Here is a 22091-nt window from a genome sequence, read left to right on the forward strand (position 1 = left end):
GTCCGTTAATTACTAAAGCAAGTTACGCACCGTCTGGCCACATCTCGAGTTGAAAAAAAAAAAAAAAAACACAGCAGGTGAAAGGCGGAAATCATATTGTGGCGAGGTTACTTTTGCTACACTTTGTGTGGTATTGGAGGCGAGTGGGTGAAATAATGCCACAACAATGATTTATCCAGTCAGGACGTTTTACTGGCAGAACGCAGGTTTACAGTACTCATCACAGGCACAGTAACGGCACTTCAGGTTGGCGATAACACAGCAGTCGTACAGGTAGGCAGTATAACTCACGCATATACTACTGTAAGACACTTTGTGGCTGTCGGTCCGCGGTCCCTGGCACAGACGGAGGATAATTCACTCTACGACCATACACCTTGGAAACCGGAAGACAACTCACTCAAACAGGCGGGCTGCACAGATACACATAGGAACTCGCTGTGTCTGTGAGCCAATAAGAACACATTACGTCCAGTAAACACACACACAATAGGCTGTAGGTAATACTGTAGCTGGGAATAGGCTGGCATTTGTTCCCGCGTTACACTACCCCCCCTCTAGACTGCTGAGTCCCTTCAGCATCTTCAGGTTGACTTAATCAGCATAAAGCAATAACAATTACACAATAAACAGAACACATAACAGGCATGCAATACTGTTGAACTTTGACTTAAACATAACTGTTCAGTTGCTTCAGAAGGCAATCACTTATGCAAACTCAAAAAGTCTCTCACATTTTAACCATTGTGCTCAAGTGTCCATCTTCAAAACTCAGAAAATGTCCAAACAATTTCCATGACACATTTAGAACTGTCTGTGTCTCAAAATAAATGTCTCCTTTTAAATCAGAGCTATCCTGGTAGTGGGCAGCTGCCTACTGGCCTACCCCTTTTGGTCACCTGGGAAGACTCTGAACTTCTCTCAGTTTGGCCCAGCACCTGAGACTCTGATGGGTGCAAGCTGGGCAGAGTCTCCGGTGGATGCAGGCTGAGTAGAGTAGGGGGGTCAGGAGGTTTCTTTGGACGTGGGCTGAGTAGAGTCTCTGGGGGACGCAGGCTGAGTAGAATCTCTGGGGGACACAGGCTATGTAGGTTCTCTGGAGGACGCAGGCTGTGCAGGTTCTCTGGCGGACGCAGGCTGTGTAGGTTCTCTGGAGGACGCAGGCTGTGTAGGTTCTCTGGCGGACGCAGGCTGTGTAGGTTCTCTGGAGGATGCAGGCTGAGTAGAATCTCTGGAGGACGCAGGCTGTGTAGGATCTCTGGAGGACGCAGGCTGTGTAGGGTAGGAGAGTCAGGAGGTTTCTTTGGAAGCTTGACTGGCGGTGGCTGTCTAGCGGAGGTGTCAGGAGGTTTCTTAGGAAGCTTGACTGGTGGGAGCTGTCCAGCAGAGGTGTCAGGAGGTGCTTTGTCTGATGTTTGCAGCTCACCGGTTTCAGGGATGTCGTCAACCGGTTGCTGCGATTCCCAGGTGGGTGAGGGAGAGTTCTCCATGGCTCCACTGAGAATCCCAAGACAGGGGTCTCTCAGTGGTTTGGTGCTGAGGGGAGGCAGTTTGCAGACTTGAATGGGCCTCTCTTTGTAATTGTCCACAAGGCCATGGCCCGATGGTACACGGTCTGTCAGGTCAGCTGGCTGTAGGGCTGCTGTAGCTCCTAGCTTGGGGGTCTCACCCCATACACCACTCTCACATTGCTGTGGGAAGGTTGGAGGGTCCATGAGAAGCACTTTGGAGACTGTATTGCTCCCCACTGACCTCCCAGTGATGTAGCTTGGCACTGGCTCGCCCTCAATGAACAACTCTCCTCCCTCTTGTAAGGATACATCAGCTGTCAGCATGAAGTCGACTCCCTTTCCGGTCTCAGCATTCAGGAGGCAAGCTGTATTGTCATCTGACAGGTTCTCTAGTTGGGGCTGCTGGAATGGCTCTTTGGATATCACAGAGGCTTCCTCCTCTGTGTTGACCACACACTGGACAGGCAGGTGTTTCACTGATACAGGAACTATTAGGCTGGGGCCTTCACTCTTGACTCTGCCTGTAGCAATGACTAGTGAAGGGTTGTTGTTTACCCCTTGAGGAGGCATCACGTGCCTGCCTGTATTGCTGGTCAGGCCCGGTCCATCGGACGTTCCATGTTGCTGTTCCACTTTTTGGGCATGGCTTGGAAGGGGCACATCCACAGCAGGTCGCTCCACGGCCGTGGGCGTTGTGGTGAATTGCAGCTGTCCTACTTGGTAGGTGGAAGGTGGGACAGACTGACTGTAGCGTTGTTTCAGCTGGTCAGTGAGGCGCACGTAGTCTTCTCTTACATGCTCTGGCAGGGAGTAGACGAAGCGCATTGCAGACTCAGAGCCACTCAGTTGCTCATAGAGCTCGTCCAGCTTTTCTGCATAGCTCCACCCAAGTTCCTGAGCCGTTCTCTCCAAGGACATAAAGATTTCGTTCCAAACCTCAGCAGAAGATTGAGAGGGAGTTGAGGCTGTTGCTCCCTGACTAATGTCTGCCTGGTCTAGGCCCTGTGGTTGAGGCCCTTGCAGAGTTTTGGCTGGCAGCCCCCACATCTGCTTTTGCAGCAGCATTTGTTGCAGAAATTGTTGATTTAGCTGCTGCTGCAAGATGCTTAGCCAAGCTGGTGCCTGTTCTGGGCTAGCACTTGCTCCATCCTCACTCTCTGTTTTGGTTGGTCCTCTTGACTCCATCTTCTCTTTTTCGTTTTTTCAACTTTTTTATTTTATTTATTTTTTTAACTTTTCATTTTTAACTTCACCTATCCAGGCGGAGATTGGCGCTGATTACGTCCGTTGCGGTGACTTTACAGGTGTAATGGGACCCAGTGGGTTTGTAGATCATCTCTGTGCGAGCAGACTGGACTGGACTGCAGTCACGTGACCTATAGTCAGTTCAAGGTGCCGGCCGGCGAATGGGACGTCTTTGTTTACAACAGCACGGTGCAAGCTAACTGCTAGCATACAGGCTACAGTCCGTTCTGTAGGCTACTTGGTCCAACGTTTGTTTTTCTTTTGAAAGTCCCGTTTCTGACACCATTTGTGGCGAGGTTACTTTTGCTACACTTTGTGTGGTATTGGAGGCGAGTGGGTGAAATAATGCCACAACAATGATTTATCCAGTCAGGACGTTTTACTGGCAGAACGCAGGTTTACAGTACTCATCACAGGCACAGTAACAGCACTTCAGGTTGGCGATAACACAGCAGTCGTACAGGTAGGCAGTATAACTCACGCATATACTACTGTAAGACACTTTGTGGCTGTCGGTCCGCGGTCCCTGGCACAGACGGAGGATAATTCACTCTACGACCATACACCTTGGAAACCGGAAGACAACTCACTCAAACAGGCGGGCTGCACAGATACACATAGGAACTCGCTGTGTCTGTGAGCCAATAAGAACACATTACGTCCAGTAAACACACACACAATAGGCTGTAGGTAATACTGTAGCTGGGAATAGGCTGGCATTTGTTCCCGCGTTACAATATAATAGTCATTATTCATTGCAAGGATAAAGGGGGTTTACTTGTCTCTGTCTCATACAGGTGCTGCTGGGTTAAGTTTCATTGGATGGTTGCAGAAAGAAGAAAAACATTATGATGATAATTGCAATTTAAAATAATTGCCTTATTGCAAACAAAGTCTTAAAGATGCATTGCGGTCTGCCCTTATTGCAAACGGCTGCTTAGGTTCCAGCATTAACAATGAAGCAGCAGGTTGCCGGTCTGCAGCCATGAACGCTACTACGTTCACCATGAGTGAATGAGATAATCCCAGCTGTATGCTTGCAGATCTCCACAGCGTCCAGATGAGAAGGCTTGCATGCTTGCTCTTGTGTGTGTGTCTTTCCAAAAGTTCATCTAGGTGGTGTTCTGCATGCTTGTGGAACTTGAAGCTTTCGTGGATTGCTATCTACGTATCTGAGATTGACATCAGGCATAAGTATGCTGCTGAAAGTGTTGGCTGGGTTCCACTGCACTGATTTGGGTAGTATGATTCTGTTTTTGTATTGCATTTCTTTATCTGTGCGTGATGGGTAAGGTCCGCAGTTTGCTTACTGCTGCATATAGTTATTACATTTTACACTCATTAATTTAGTTTAGTTTAATAAAATAATTTCTGCGGTCTGCAGCATGCTGCTGCTACACATAGTTTCACACTATTGTTGGATGAACTTTATACATCTTAAACACTGTAAATCAGACGGGGAGGGAAAAGGTGCAAACGTCATTATTTCTAACCCTAACCCTAACCAAAACCATATTTTGTCTCTGTTCTCCATGATCCAGTACTTGCAAAGACGTCCTCTGGCGAGGCAAGACGGATGTTGTTCCTGACCGACAAGGGAAAGCCAAATGGACTGGGCAAAACCTATAACAATTCGATAAAAGGGTGTACCAAACTTTTCTCAGTTGATTCTTATGTGTTTTTTCCCGTAGAATCCATTTCTGCCGAATACTTTTTTGTATGTGCATATTTAATGAGATATTAGCATATTTGCCACATGGGCGAAAAATAACAGGGAAACCCTTATAACAATTTGATAAAAGGGTTTACCAAACTTTTTTCAGTTGATTCTTATGTGTTTTTTCCTGTAGAATCCATTTCTGCCATGTACATTTTTGTAGTGTGCATAATTAATTAGATAATTAGCATATTTGACACATGGGCGGAAATAACAGGGCAAATCCTACAACGATTTGATAAAAGGGTTTACCAAACCTTTCTCAGTTGATCCTTGTGTATGTTTTCCTGTAGAATCCATTTCTGCAATATAGATTTTTGTATTGTGCATATTTAATTAGATAATTAGCATATTTGACACATGTGCGGAAATAGTTGTATGGATAATTTGGCAGTAGGCAGAATTATGTCTTCAGCCCACAAAATATTTACATTTTATTAAATGTAACATATTTGTTTGTAGATGAGTTTACAGAGCAATTATGGAAATTAGTAATTCTTCTAATGTAGTATACTAAAAATGTATGAGTTCTGTGAATTACTTTGTGCAGTGTGTGTGTGTGTGTGGCTCCCTGCCAGTGTGACCACCTGCAATCACCTTTGCAATCAAGCCAGCCCTATTTAAGGGAGAGTCTCACTCTAGTTTTTGCCAGATTGTCTTGTGTTCTCACCAAGCCTTCAAGCGTTATTTCAAGTTGTCTCTGTTATCAAGTACTGACTTCTGCTCTGTTTCTACCCTACAAAGATTTTTTGCCAAACACTTGCCTGTACCTCTGCCTCACTGACAGCATTTTATATTTTGACCTTTGCCTGCCCACTGACTTTTCTTTTGCCTGTTCCCTATCTGCTTTGACATTTGTTTGGGTTTTGTTTTACATTAAACCCCACTGTGTTTTAAAGTGTCTTTTTGTCAGAGAAGTAGTCCCTCCTACAAAGTAGCTTCAATCCTAACTGACACATTAAGCTTCTTTGGCAATGGCAGCTCAACCATTCCTATCAGCTCATGCTACAGAAGGCAACATGTGCTTGCTTTGTAAAAAAGTATTTGGTAATAAAAAGAAGGTAACTCTTGGCTCTAGCTTAAGCACAATACAAGAAAAAGCATGTGTGTGGGCCACGTTGCAAGTACCTGATGGTGATGAACCATATCATGAATTTAGTTTTGTGCAAGACAGAATTACAAATACGACCACAACAAGTTTTCAGGCTCATTCTACATGCATATTGATGTTTGGAACACATTTAGAGCCTGACTGTACATCGCACAACTGGCTCAAAAGAAGTGACCACACTTCTGAACAAATGTGGTCATGGAGTGTCTTATTCTGATGTGCGTCTGCTGAATAACACATGGGCACAACAAGTGACTGAGCAGTCCAGACGTAGGATTCCACCTGGATTTGTGAAAGGAAGAGCTGTGCATGTCACTATAGATAATTCAGATGGTAGACAACAGACCGTGACAGGTTTACACACAACACATCATACAAACGGAACCTTGTTTCAGAATAGATTGAAATCTGATGATGGAAATGAGCCCACTGGTGAATATCAGCAGAAAGATGCACATCTTACAGTTGTCGATACTGAATCAACAGAACGAGATTATGGAACATACAGAATAGAGAAGAAGAAGGAGCCCCCTCCTGTACCAGAATATGAAGATTACAAAGGACATGATTTGCTGGACTGGTGTCTGAAGCGTGACATTGCATGGGCTATTGTTGGTGGACTTGGAGACCAAGTGATCAGTCAAGATGGAGAAAGCAACATACCACCTGTTGGGTCTTGGACTTCCTTCATGAAAGCAGTAACAACCTCAGAGACAAGAAAATCATTGATTGAATACATGGAAGTTGTTCCGCTACCCCCAAGTGACACAGTCTGCAAATGGTACCTAGATCTCCTGATTGACATGGCAGAGGACTTTGGACTGCAGTGTATATTTGCACATTCAGATGAAGCCATATATTGTAAGATGGTAGTCTTGCAATGGCTCAACGAGGGAAAGTATGACAAAGTAGTGAATATCCTTGGAGGCTTTCATACCATCATGGTGAAACTCAAAATCATGTACAAAAAGTATGGGGCTCTGGGTTTCAGAGACTGGTGGGTAGATGCAGGCGTGATCGCAGAGGGATCAAGTGTACAGGCTGTAGAAGGCCGTCACTACTTCCGTGCAATTCGACTGCACAAGCAGTCATTTGAGGCACTACTAAGATACAGACTCAATAAAATGGGAGATGTATCACAGTTCGGAGAAGATTTTAGGCACTCACTGGAATTACTAAGATGTAGCCCCTCCCCAATGGAACTGGATCTCTTGATGTCAAACCCAGAGTTTGAGAGATTATGTACTGATCTAATGTCAAGCAACAGTGGTACAGAATCCAAAATTATCATTGAATATCTGAAAGATGTTTCAGCAATGCTTGCGTTAATCAGTTCTGTACGAGAAAACCACATTGAGAGACACTTACAAGCAGAACGAGCATTGCTACCCCAACTGTTTGCATTTGGACACATCAATTATGCAAGGTACCTTACCTACCAACATGTGACACTAACAAATTTGCCCCACACAAATCCTGCAGGAAGGAAAGAACTTAAAGAAAATGGATTTGGAGGGAGTCTTACTGGGGGTTCATTCTCCACAGTTCATGGGGACTTTATCACTGAGGTAACTGTGAACAGAGAGGTCAAAGTCAGGGGTGGTCCCATGCAAGGAGGATTCAGTACATCCCTCAAAGCAGAAGATGCCTTCATAAAAACCAGTCATCTGATGGCCAAAGTGAGGAGAGCACTGAAAGAAAACTTAAGCATACTGACTAGTTCAAAACACAAGGAAATGACACAAGGTGCTAAAAAAGAACACGAAAAACAAGTCAAGGCCCTGGTTGACCAGATGTCCAAGTACATGGATCCATTTGCACCAGGTGTGGCAAGGCACTTCAAGACTGGCCAAGCCATAAAGGAAGAAGTTGTGAAAGGCTTGTTGGAATCAACAGAGACAGGAGAGACATCGCTGATGAAATTCATAGAGGAGAGGCTGAAAAGAACAGGGGCAGATCGTGTTAGCTTCTTCAAACCAATACAGAATCCTAAAATAAAAACTGGATTAGAAAAAACAAAGAAAGCACCAAGAGTCATTAACATACTGAAAGAGGAAAAGCAGGCCTTTGGCAGTCTAGTGGGCAAATCTACCAGTGCAAGGGAAGCTCACTCCTATCCTTTGACCTCTGTACCATTAGCCCTTTCCACAGAAGATAAAGATCTGAGGCAAGGATCAAAAGCAATGCTACGGAACCATATGATCACAGAGGCTGGGGCAGTTACTGAACAAGCACCCATCAGGGCAGAGTGGGTAATTGATGGTGTTAGGACCAGTTTATAATATCTGTGTACAGAGATATATATTATAATGTGTGTATATAAGTTCTTTCTTTGATTTGTATTCATTTAATTGAATTCCTGCAATGTATTAATCCAATGTGTAATATGTCTGACAGTCCTTATCAGCTAGTAGAATTCCACTCCTCTGTACTCCTCTGTCCCCTCCCCTTTTCTAATAAAGTGCTTGGACAGAGGGGAGTGCGCCATTGTGATTTTGGACCTTGTGAAGTGAGTTACATGGTGGTCACAATCCTCGTCGAGTAAAAGAGATCTCGTGTGTCACGTGTCTTCTTTATCTGTGTGTGATCAAACAGCAAGGGGGTTTAAGATAACGATCAAGAACCTATCATTTCACTGGTCCTTCGTGTCGGATTTCTACGTCGTTTTTGGAAGAGGAGAAGAGGACGCATCGCAAGTCTATCGATAGCCAGAGATCTGAGAGGGTCCTGCAAGCCCTGGGGTGTAAACCAGGCCGGTGTTCACCAGTCCGAAATCTTCTCTTCGACGAACGACTGCCGAAATCTGAACGTGATCACACGCCTATAAGAAACATGTAAGTGTGGTCCTTGTGTGGACATATTGTTGTTATTACTAAGGTGTAATATTGACAAGTGTGTTGTAGTTGTGCATAGATAAGCAACTACAGTTATAGTTGTGTTGTAGTGGCGGGGGCCACTGCATTTTATTAGCTGCAAGAGTTATACTGAGAACGAGTTTTGTGTGAGTTCAAGAGAGAGTCACGGTAGTTAAAAGATAAAGAGTCTGATAGCTCCCTCCGGAGGATTTAGTGAATTATCCTCTGGGGCAAGTCGACACGTGGTGGACCTTCCAGGGCATGATCCTTTTGTCTATGTTTAGTCTATATATCTTGTATAACCCCCATAAGACTCTCAGGGGTGTACGGTGTGTGGTTTGAATGTGATAAGTTAGCTGATCCCCTGGGCTAGTCCAACACGTGGTGAATTGGTGAATATTTGGGTGTGATACAGTTTTTGACCAGTATACAGCAGTGCCTAGAAACGTTGAAATACACTTAGTTAGGATAAGAACAAGATATTTACAGTGATTAAAATAATTTCTACACATTGAACAGAACATTATAATAACCACACATATTTAAGTTTTCACCCACATAATAGTAATTGACTGCTAATATGGAGAAGGAAAAAGAAGATACAGGTGCTCCTGTGAAACAAGTGATTGTAGTCGATGTTACCAACGAAGGAAATAAGCCAAAGCAGGGCAAGAAGAAAGGCCAAACAAGGGCCCCCAGATCATGTTTTAGGTGTGGTCGTTTAGGCCATTTTGTGGCTGATTGTATATCAAGCACAACAGTACATGGATGGGATGATACGAGGAAAGAGAAAGGCCAAACAAGGGCCCCCAACTCATGTTGTATATGTGGTCGTAAGGGCCATCTTCTCTTCGGACTGGCTCTTTGCGAGTCATGCAATATGTCTGGCTGGGATGATTAGAGAAGAGAGAAAGAGAAGAAGCTAGGAGGCTGTGCGCATCAGAGCGACAGCTAGAAAGAGAGAGATTGTAGTAAGAAGAACATGTTTTGTTTTGTCTAAAAGATGTGTGAATGAGAGAGTGGAATGTGCATTTTTGTGATCTGTATGAATGCCCCAAATAGATGCAGTAATCATTTAAACATTTCAAATTTCCATGTCGTGGTGCACAACGACATGTAAGAAGTGATGTTTAAATGAGTGAGAGAGAAGAGGAAGAAAGAGAGACTGTATGTGTATGTGTATGGGTGTGTGTGGAGGAATGTACTTTTATTTAGTAAGAACATGAGAATATAGTACATGGAAGTACAGTCCACCTACATGATTAATTATGTCCTGCATGAAAGGAGAGAGAGTGTGCGTGTGTGTTCAGGTGTTAGTGTACATGAATTGTGAGTGAATGTGGTGTTTGGGTGTAATACATATGCACTATATGTAAAGTGTGAAGGGTAGCAACAGTAGTGTGAACAAATGGGTTATGACGTACATGTGTGCTTGTATACGTGCATGTGTGTAGTTTCATGTACCGAAAAGACTGTGTGTGTTTGAAGCATGTGGAATGACGTCACTTACGTTGGAGAGTGTCAGGTACTGTGTGTGTGAGAGGAGTGAGTGTGTCTGTCTGACTGTCTGCATGTGTGTGTGTGTTCACATGTGTGCGTGAGAGAGAGAGAGACAGAGAGACAGAGACTGAGTACTGGAGAGTGAGTGTGTGCGCGCGTGTGAGTATGTGTGTGTGCTCGCATGCATGAGTGAGAGAGAGAGAGAGAGAATAAGAGAGTGAGAGCAATTCAGTGAGCCTGGCTCTGCATGTGTGTGCGTGTGCGTGTGCGTGTGTGTGTGTGTGTGTGTGTGTGTGTCAGTGAAGTCCAGCCAGTTTCTCAAGGGAAATAGCAAAATTTGTGAGGCCACGTTTCTCAGTTGTCTCACGTAATCTCTTGTGTTGATTTATTTTGGGAGAATCTCCCACACACGTGAGGTATGTGTGGAAAACCACAAGTAAGCTCTTAAAGCACTTGAAGGTCACGGGCAATAAAGCATCAAGCTTCCTAGGCCACTCACTCAGCATGACATGATGCAAAATTTATGGGTTTAACTGGTTTGTTAAGATAAAAGAAAAAAAATTAGACGAGCTCCTCTGTGTAGACCATGCCTGACCATACTAATCCCTTTGTCCAAACTGAAAGATATGTACTGAACCTCATCTCACTAAAGTTCGTTGCCAAGATGCATTTTCTACTTTGTTTATTTTATGCTGCACAGTAGACTAGCAGAGGCACTTTTACGCCTGGGAAACGCTTATGTAGATAAGATAACAAAGGAACCTAGTCGCGCTTCACATTGGGAGTTTTTATTTGTTATGTCTGCCACCAGTTACACAGACCTTTTCACACTTAGGATCTGAAGTTGAGTCATGACCATAGGTCATATCTCAAACAGGAGGGATGGTACACATATAATATATAATTAAGCAGCATTTTCACACTTATAATTTTCAAAATTATGCTAAACAGTTTTGTACATGTTTTTAGACAATGAAAAGGTAACGAAAGGCCATATGTAAGACTATTATTTCCACTTATTGAAAAGTGATGATACTGTAAAACTAGATTGAAGTACAGATGTGTCTAAACGGCCATAGCCATAATGCATCACATTAGTGGAGCTTTACATGAAAATAGTCCAAAGTGCAAATTATCTGTCTAGTCTTTTCTCTCTCCCTACAGGGACTGAAGCACTGGTGATCTGCATGCCGTGATAAAGATCATCAAGCCAAAGGACCAGGACCAACTCTGCGCTGAGAGGGTCCGTTCCGAGTCCTGGTCACCAACACAATTGCTGTGAAACGTGTTATTTGGATCCACAAAAGGCCACTGTAAATTGGTGCGAACATTATCAGAGATTTAAGTAATAGGAGTGAAAAAGCCAGCAGCGGGTGGGGCCGAGCGGATAGAGCTCAGGTCAGACCCAAACCTGGAGAAGACTCCCATTAGAATATTCCCCATCCCCATTCCGATTACACCTAGAATTGCACCCCTGGTATTTTTGTGAGTTTTATAATTTCTATGAGTGTATTATATATTTGTATTATTAAAGGTACTCGTAAATCGAGGAGTGTTGACGAAAATGTTTCTCACCGTCTAAATCTAAATGCTGGGTATATTTCTACGCTAATCAAATCGATAAGACTAAAATGTGAATGTTTATGGTTGCACACATATAAATATATCTGTTTCACACAACTGGTCATGAGAAGTGACATGCCTCGAAATCCAATATCGCTGGTGAGCCTTGGGAGAAAATGACTTTGAACTAACAGCAGCTATTTGCCGTGTAAACCGTACCATCAGTTGAAATACGCCCTAAATAGCACTGTTAAGCCTGTATGTCACTCGGAAGCCTAACCTTTGTTATGTCCACGCTGGCTCTGTGAAGAAGGGTCAGATCAACGAACACAATTGTCAACAGACATTAATGCTGACTCCCCCGTGTTTGTTTAGATCAACTAAGAATTGGAGGTTGTAACCAAATACAATCTCACTGGTAATCCCGTGCCAATAAGGTTGGTTTGTCTCTCTTTCCCCATCTTGGAGTGGGAAAGCTTATGTTACGTGTAGAGACAATTAACTATAGACGTAGCCTGTTCCTCAATGCTACAATGACCATGAAGAGGCCCAAAACCGTGAGTTTGAGTCAGCGTCGTTAATGGCCGTCCAGAATAGATGGACTCTTGACCTTTTGACTGCTGCGAGTGGAGGGGTCTGCGTTTCTGATAAAAAGGACATGTGGTGTTTTTTTATTTCAGATGACATTAATTCCAAGAATGTTAGTGACGCAAAGCAAGACCATTAGTGTATGGTCAATGAGAAGGTCGTGCAGACATGCGGCGTTGTCTTAGACTGATGACGATATTTGTCCCAAGTGCTCCACTCCACACGAGAGTGTGTATTCCTTTCAAGCCCTATTTGAGAGTGACATAGAAAGTTAGTCCCAAGGCCACTGGAAGCGAAGAGGCAAATGTTTGAGTTGTTGGGTTGATTAATAAAAATCCTGTTATGATGTTCATTTTGAAATGTGATGTTCAGAAGTATTAATTAAATGAACAACAGGAGGGAATGTTAGGACCAGTTTATAATATCTGTGTACAGAGATATATATTATAATGTGTGTATATAAGTTCTTTCTTTGATTTGTATTCATTTAATTGAATTCCTGCAATGTATTAATCCAATGTGTAATATGTCTGACAGTCCTTATCAGCTAGTAGAATTCCACTCCTCTGTACTCCTCTGTCCCCTCCCCTTTTCTAATAAAGTGCTTGGACAGAGGGGAGTGCGCCATTGTGATTTTGGACCTTGTGAAGTGAGTTACATGGTGGTCACAATCCTCGTCGAGTAAAAGAGATCTCGTGTGTCACGTGTCTTCTTTATCTGTGTGTGATCAAACAGCAAGGGGGTTTAAGATAACGATCAAGAACCTATCAGATGGTATGGCTGCTGTTCAGTCCGTTTCCCCAAAGAAGACATGGGGGGAATATGCTGATAGTCTGCTTCGGTTTTGCATGCCACCAAAGCTGTTGAATCCAACAAAACTAGTGATAGTCATGGATACCTATGGGGAACACAGAATCAAAGACTTGACACAAAAGAGAAGGGGCCAAGCAGGAAGGAAGGTTGTCATAACTGAAAAGGGGCAATCTATGCCACAGGGCCAAAACTGGACTACGTTTCTACATAGTAGTGAAAACAAGACAGAACTAATTAACTTCCTTGCTAATTACTACAAGAGTGACTCTGTCAGATCAAGGTTTGACATCCCACTAGTCTTTACAGAATCCAACAATGCTTGGTCAATCACATCTGAAGACGTTATGCTCTTAGAGCAATGCAACCACCATGAAGCAGATACAAGAGTTGTTCGGCATGCATCGTTATCTGACAGACCTGTAGTGGTTGTTGCTGCAGATACTGATATATTTGTTTTGCTAGTGTATGCCTTTAGCAAAGGTGATCCTGCTGAGAAATGGTTCATGAAAATTGACAGAGAGCGATATGTGGACATCAGCAAAGTTTGTGAAGCTTATGGGAAGGAAGTAAGTGAGGTATTGCCTGCCTATCATAGTGTTACAGGGTGTGATACAACCTCGTATCCCTACAAAGTAGGAAAAGTCAAACCACTCAAGAAAATGGTGACACAGAGCAAGTTCACCCTGCTGACTTCATTAGGAATTCTTCCGGTCTCATTTCAGGTTGAGAAAATGCTCATCTTCATGCAGACAGTCATGTATCCAGGAAAAGAGAGTGAAGACTATGTGGAAACACGAGTCAGAATGTATGAGCAACAGAGGATCAAATCAAGTTTGGGTCTTCTTCCTGACAAAAATAGCTCACAGGAACATCTGAAGAGATCTAACTTACAAACATACATCTGGAGACAGTGTACTGAGCAAGATATTGTTTATCCCACACCAGATAACAATGGCTGGCAAGAGACAGACAATGGTCTTGTCCCAGTTTGGTTCACTTGCAATCAGTTTCCACCAAGCCTGAGCAGAAAACCTCCCAGGAAATCAAAGTGCGGAGAGGAAGCTGATGATGAGAGTGATGATGAGAGACCGGAAAGTCAAAGAAAGAAACCAAAGAGTCAACCTGCTAAAAAGAGGCGGAAAACGAAAGATGCTACATCCACTGAACATGATCTTACATCTGCTTCAGAAATGCCTTCTTCCTCATCAGAGAGTGACAGTGATTTTGTACCCAGTAGTGATCCAGATACATCAGACAGAGAGAGTGATTACTCAGATGACTTTTAATAAGACCTGTCAGTCGATCTGTCTGTTATGCGTAACCATTATCTCACAAATGATTGCTTTAAGTCGGAATATATAATACACTTCATTGCATATTTGCTCTGCAAATCTAATCTAAAAACTTCATTTTATATACAAATAAGATTATTTTGATCAAGTGTAAATGTTCTGTGGCCTAAACACATAATTCTGTCTGCCTATTGCAAAATTATCCACACAAATTTATTGTACAACTATATCCACCCATGTATCAAATAGGCTAATTATCCAATTAAATATGCACAATACAAAAATCTATATTGCAGAAATGGATTCTACAGGAAAAATGCATTAGGATCAACTGAGAAAGGTTTGGTAAACCCTTTTATCAAATCGTTGTAGGATTTGCCCTGTTATTTCCGCCCATGTGTCAAATATGCTAATTATCTAATTAATTATGCACACTACAAAAATGTACATGGCAGAAATGGATTCTACAGGAAAAAACACATAAGAATCAACTGAAAAAAGTTTGGTAAACCCTTTTATCAAATTGTTATAAGGGTTTCCCTGTTATTTTTCGCCCATGTGGCAAATATGCTAATATCTCATTAAATATGCACATACAAAAAAGTATTCGGCAGAAATGGATTCTACGGGAAAAAACACATAAGAATCAACTGAGAAAAGTTTGGTACACATTTTTATCGAATTGTTATAGGTTTTGCCGAGTCTAAAAGTCATGGTTTACGGCCCGGCTCCGTCTCCTCTGCAAAAGATGTGGACTGCTGCGCATCTGTATAACTCACTCATTCCGCATTGGCGGGGCTATGGTCCCGGCTTAAACTTTGAAAGTTGCTCAAAAAGCAATGAGTGGCATGTACTGTATGAGGAGACGGTTAAATAAGAGTCTGCATTCAAAAGTGGTTGGCAATGGCATGGGTTCATTCTGATGTAGATAGTTGACCTTTTACGGATGCATGCTTGCATCCCTCTTATCTGTGCGGATAGGAAAGGTCTAACAATCAAATGCTGAGGAACTCCTGAAGCTCAGGATCAACATGGCTGTTGAACACATAAATGCATGCTTGCATTTGAGGCACTCCTGAAGTACAGGATCAACATGTCTGTTGAACACACACATAGTATGTATCTCATTAATTGTAGGATGACCTCGTTTTAAGATGCATGCTGCATTCTTTTAGTATAGCTTAATAATTAAATGCTGAGGTCCACAGCAAGCTTGCTGTGACACATAGTCTCTTATCATATAATTATAGAATAATATAGTATGACCTCATATATATATATATACATATTTATTTAAAAAGGAAAGGAATAGAATGTCCTTTTTCGCTCCTACTCGCGATGCGGCACAGCAGTGGACATCGCTTTAGGACACCGTCTAGGACTCCTGAAGTTCAGGAATCAACAGGTTTCTGCATTCATCAGGCCTGTTGAACACATAGATGCATGCTTGCATTTGTTTAGTTTAGCTTAACAATCAAATGCTGAGGAACTCCTGAAGTACAGGATCAACATGGCTGTTGAACACACACATATTACGTATCCCATTAATTGTAGGATGACCTCGTTTTAAGATGCATGCTTGCTTCTTTTAGTATAGCTTAATAATCAAATGCTGAGGTCCACAGCAAGCTTGCTGTGACACATAGTCTCTTATCACATAATTGTAGAATGACTTCAGGATGTGTGCGCATTCTATTTTAAGTCTGTAGCAGGCTTGCTACTTCACATAATATAGTATGACTGATAAAGGCGTTTTTTAGGCTTGGCGTTGGCTTCCGTGTGTTGGGGGGATTTCTGCTATGCACTCTCTGAGTATCCTAGCTGCCGCTTGGCTGAAACCAGAGAGTATGCATTTGTTAGTTTGGGGGATTTGCTTAAGCATTCTCTGAATATATGCTTAGCAGGCTGCTTCGACAAAATTCAGTGAATATTCTCCCAAGAGCGGAGCTTTAACGCCAAGCTTAACTGTATTCCATTTGTGGCAATAAATGGTTCTTTATCTACTAAGACGAGAGTGTTTCTGATTGAAATGAAGCATAGCGTTAGTTCATGCAGGACACGGAAGTCGTGCACGCCAAAGCTGTAACCAGCGGTCAGTCAGCTGATGTGAACATCAGCATTCTGTTTCCTATTCACAGCTCAGTGGTCATTACGTCACACACTCATTATCCAATCACAGCTCACGCATGAGCAAAGAGGATCCTTTAAATACGGCTTCTATTCTCTAGGTCTTTCTTGGTTGCTGAACCAATGCATTTTGCTAGCTCCTCCTCCACCCCAGCCTCCACCTTTTGATTAGAGTCTGGCTTAGGCTCAAATACTTGTGGTTATCATGTATATCTGCTTGTTTAGAGTCTTGCATATAGGCTGAAATACTTGTGTATCATGTATATCTGCTAATTCTAACTAATATGTCAATGTACTGCTATTGTTGACATTGTATCCCTATGGGGATTTGCTTAAGCATTCTCTGAATATATGCTTAGCAGGCTGCTTCGACAAAATTCAGTGAATATTCTCCCAAGAGCGGAGCTTTAACGCCAAGCTTAACTGTATTCCATTTGTGGCAATAAATGGTTATTTATCTACTAAGACGAGAGTGTTTCTGATTGAATTATTATTATTCATTAATTTTCGTTTGTTTAGGTCCACACAGCTTATTGAGACTGTAATTGAACGCAAGGTTGAAAAATATTAGAAAACTAGGCACTATTTCTGTCAGGGATAAAAGGGAGATTGGGAAGAAATAGGGGAGAAGGATATTGTAAGAAATAGCTAAAGGAAAGTGTTCATCTTCACTGATAGAACACATACTTAACCATGCAATGATGAACGCATGGACAGGTAGAGCAAGCTACTCAAGTAAAGGAGTAGAAAACCAGGAAGTCATTTTAAGTTTTTTTCCCCACACACAGTAGGATTAGGTTTTTTTATCCCCCTCTATGTTGCCAATACCTATGTTGTCCTATATAATCGTGCAGTAGAATACCTCATTATAATTTGAATATTATTTCCTTAAATGTCAATGGCCTCAATTATGTCAAGAGAAAGAAAATCCTTCAACAACTGAAGAGAGAAAAGGGAGACATATTGTTTTTGAAAGAAACTCATTTAACACAAGTAGAACATAAAAAGCTAAGTAAAATAACAAATGCACAAATATTCTCATCTTCCTATAACTCCAAAAGAAGAGGAGTTGCCATAATTATAAATTCCCATATCCCCTTTGAAAAAATAAAATGTATACAGGATAAAGAAGGAAGATTTGTTATGGTGGTAGGAAAAATAGGAAAAATTGAAATATCTCTGATTGTCTATTATCCACCAGATGAAGGTTCTGACTTTATGACTCAGTTGATAGAGATAATAATAACACAGGGGAAGGGAATAATTATAACTGGTGGCGACTTTAATTTAACTCTTCATAACGCGGATTCAACAGTGGGAACACATAGGACAGGAAAAACAGATAAAATTTTAAGAAGAATATGTGCTGAGACAGGATTAGTAGATGTATGGAGAACACTACATCCAACAACTAAATATTATACATATTACTCATCATGAAAAATGTGTGCAAATCTTATGAATATATATATTTTTAAAGCGAACATTTTTTACTCAAATCTTTGCTTCTTGGGGTCCCTGGAACAAAATATTTTGATGGGGGTCCGCGGCCAAATACATATAATTTTGGGGGTCCTTGACATGAAAAAGATTGAGCACCACTGATATAGAAACATACGTTTTTCAGAAAACTGTTGATATTTAGGAGACATGTAGAATCGGCTTCAGGTCTCAATGGGTTAAAAAAGGTATTTCATTAGTTAAGCAATGCGTTATTGGAACAAGGACATTATCAGATCATGCAACTCTGACCTTATAAGTGGCACTAAATTTAAAAAAGGGGAAAAATCTATGGAGAATGAACACCTCCCTCCTGCAGGACGTGGGGTCATGCCTATGTTCCCTCAGCCCTATGTTCCCTCAGCCCTATGTTCCCTCAATCCCTAACAATTTTATTTTATCCAAATTAGTCCCTATGTTCCCTCAGCCCTATGTTCCCTCAACCCTATGTTCCCTCATCCCAAATTAGACCCTATGTTCCCTCAGCCCTATGTTCCCTCATCCCAAATTAGACCCTATCTTATATGGCCCTTCCATAATGTGCTGTTGGGGTCACCTGTTGGGTCCCCCCCTCCCCTGGGCTCCCCCAATTTTTCTTTACACCGATGATGATGGTGACCACAACATTAAATTGTACGCGTTGAAAGCATATGTTCTGGGGGTACGTATACGTGTACATTATGTCACAAGGAAAACTTGAGGGAATATAAGTTTAGGTTAGAACTGATTCAAAATAACTTTGTATTTGACACTTACAGTTATATCAAATTACTTTGTGATATTGAAAATTCCTATAATTCCTATTATCAAATATTCCAGAGCACTGCTGGACTGGCATGATGACACCCTGGGGTGCTGCGGCAACCAGATTTAGAAACCCTGTCCTAGGGCAGGCATAAAATGTCACTGCTGTGTGACCTTGTATTCATTGCTGGAGAAAATAAATACTGATCATCTTGGGTTCAGAGAAATGTCTTTATTCAAGAATGACAACACAATAAGTACCTTTTCAAAACACAACAAGAAGCCATCTGGAGTGCAAGTTGGAATCAATACCCTCTCAAATTCTATACATATGTAAAAGGAAATAATAATGATAATAATAACCAAAAACAGCACTATATATAGTTCACTACAAATTATAAAGTGCTCTAAACAAATGCTTCTCAACCGTGTATGTACCAGGGACTGGCAATCTGCAAGTATACTGTCCTCAAAGTGAACGGCCATGAGGATATTGCAAGTTGGCCGGCCCCCAACTAATTATCAAAACACTAAGATTTGAATGATAATATAACATTGATAGCCAAATAAGAAAAAAGAAAAACAAGAATGCAGTTCACTTTAAACTAGAAATGGCTCTAAACAAAACTTGATCGTATATATATATATATATATATATATATATATATATATATATATATATATATATATATATATATATATATATACGATCTAGTTTCTTATTTGGCTGTTTATCAAGCTTATGGACAGCAGGAGCAGGGATTTTATTTCATGTATATATTGTTTATGTATTTTATTTCATTTGTCTGAAGTCAGCTAGAAGTTAATGTGCTGTATTCCTTTTTTTCCAAACACCATTTTTTCCCAAATGGTACAAGTAAAATGTCTGTCATCTAACCCAGATTATATATATATATATATATATATATATATATATATATATATATATATATATATATATATATATATATATATATATATAATCACTGAGAAATGGTGTTTGCAAAAAAAAAGAATACAGCACATTAACTTCTAGCTGACTTCAGATAAATGAAATAAAATACATAAACAATATATACATGAAATAAAATCCCTGCTCCTAATGTCCATAAGCTTGATAAACAGCCAAATAAGAAAAAAGAAAAACAAGAATGCAGTTCACTTTAAACTAGAAATGGCTCTAAAAATAACCTTGGAAGTAGCCTACTGTCCTTTGAGGAAGTTTAGGGAGTAAAAATAAATGAATAGAAAGAGAAACACTGCTCTAATGGGCTTCCCGAATACAGTGACTGACTGCTCTCCAGTAGGACGCAATGTTTCTGTTGCTCATTGTACTGACCCTTCAGCCTAAGAAGGCGTCTCTCTAGGTCCCTCCACTTCTTCCGTCTTGGTGGCGCTGCCTCACCTCTCTCTGCCATCACCATCTTTTCTTCCGTCAGCGTCTGCCGATCTTTTAGGTGGCGGAGGAATAGCCACAGTGAGGGATGGCGTACTTGCACTGCGTCGTTCATGGTGCGGTGGTAAGCTACCATGAAAGAAAATAAAAAATATTAAAGAAAGAGCAAAAAGGAATATACAAAATAGAAATAGAAACAAACATTTTACAACAGCACTCACATTCAACATGGTTGTTTGTTCTTTGGTCCATGTTCCTCTCAAATACATTCCACATTACAGGTGGAAAGGTGCATCCAGGTCTCATGTAGGTGTTCCTCATGTAGATGAAGAAGTCATCCATCTCGGGGTAGTCCTGCACAACACTTCTGGTACGTCTGGCATTGAGAAGGGCGTTGAAGTTCATCTGCACTAGAGGTAGAGGCAGGTAACCCAGGGCCATGACCTTACGAATGACCTTTGCCAGGTGACGGTCTTGGCGAAAGGGAACCGCCAATCCAAGTTGTTGGACCCTCTTCCAAAGAGACTGGTCAAAATGGAAGTAACAGCCACTGACTCTGGCTGCAGGGAACTCGGTTTCCAGGGCAGTCTTCAATCCAACCTCAAAGTCGCAGACAACGACCCGAGGGCGCCAGCTGTGGTGGGAAACACGCCTTATGGCCACTTTAACAGCTTGGAAGGCTTGGCGATAGTGTCCAATGGTGCGCTGTTCCATGAGGATGTGTACACGTGGCAGTACAAAACCGTGGAAGTTTCCATGGATTGTGAAAACCTGAGTGTATGGATGAGGACAACTTTTGGGTGCAATCCATATAAATGGTTCTGCATTGTCGCAGCTTTAACAGGTTTTCGTCTGTGGCAAATGCTGTTATGCCCCAGGCATTGTCAGAATGCAAAAGGAAACGTTCTTGGGCCCATGTTTGGGCCCATGGCCCTCCGATCACCACTTCCTCTGCAGTACCTGGGATAGGTGGCATTTCCTGGCCAGACCTGGATCTCTTCATTGAGGTTCGGACTGCATTAAACCCTGGAATTTGCGGTCTGTCACCTGCTTGCTGGGCCTGCCGACGCACTCTTACAAATTCGGCATTATAAACCCGCCTCACTGGCACAGTTGGATCCCGCCTTACTTCCGTTAAAACGCCTTGACGGAACTGAGCTCTGTCCACCATGGATGTGTACGCGGGATGTGCATGGTCATTGAAGTCAATAATCTGAATGTTTGGATTGTCTTGTTCCACATCAAACATGTCTGTAATCAATCTTGACCTGCAATCTTTTCACCAGCACCGCCACTGAATATTCCCACTTCTTGTTTGGTGCCGGTGGTACCTGAACTCCTGATAAACTAGAACTTTTCCTCCACGTTCTCCACATACCAACCTTGCTTGCATAGCAGCCATTTTTTAGAGTAGTTGAAGTCAGTTGAGTTGCTAGTGGTTTCTGAACAGGGGGAAAAAACACATATTTTAATGTTATTTTGATACTAGCATGAATTTAACATGAACTGGTCATTAATTTCTAATGGTGAACAATAACATTATTCCACAGTTCCACTTCTATACCCAGGATGAGTGCTCATAGGTGTAGTGACCCTGAGCAGCCCCAGTTTAATGAAAGACAGTTTTTTTATATATAATAAATCAATTACATTCTAATAGATTTTTTATAATTGACTGAATGGATTAGTCAGATTAACCACTTAAATCCAATTTTATACTTCATCGTGCAATGGTGTAAACATTAGCAAACATAGCCAAGCTTGTAGATCTGCTATTTATTTATTTATTTTAATGAATGAATTATTGTTTTAAGTTGCGTATATAATGACACGCCCAAAATAGGGATGCCAGGTTGAAAAAGCTTAACTGTTACATCTTTATTGGACTTTTCATTACATTTATGCCACAGTTTTTTTTTAAATAGGTGAAAATGTAATCGATTACTTCTATTAACTATTGCACATCTAAAATGTACCCTCAAATCAGAGCTCACTTACAATTATATTGTAATATACATATTTTATAACTGCACAATTCATGTAGTGTAGGATAGCTGTTATTTTAACTTTACCTGGTTGGGAGTACGTGACCGCTCTGGTGCATTGGTCAAAATGCAGTGAGGAAGGCT

Source organism: Gymnoscopelus braueri (genome assembly GCF_963280865.1).
Source record: "Gymnoscopelus braueri genome assembly, chromosome: 23".
Lineage (NCBI taxonomy): Eukaryota > Metazoa > Chordata > Actinopteri > Myctophiformes > Myctophidae > Gymnoscopelus > Gymnoscopelus braueri.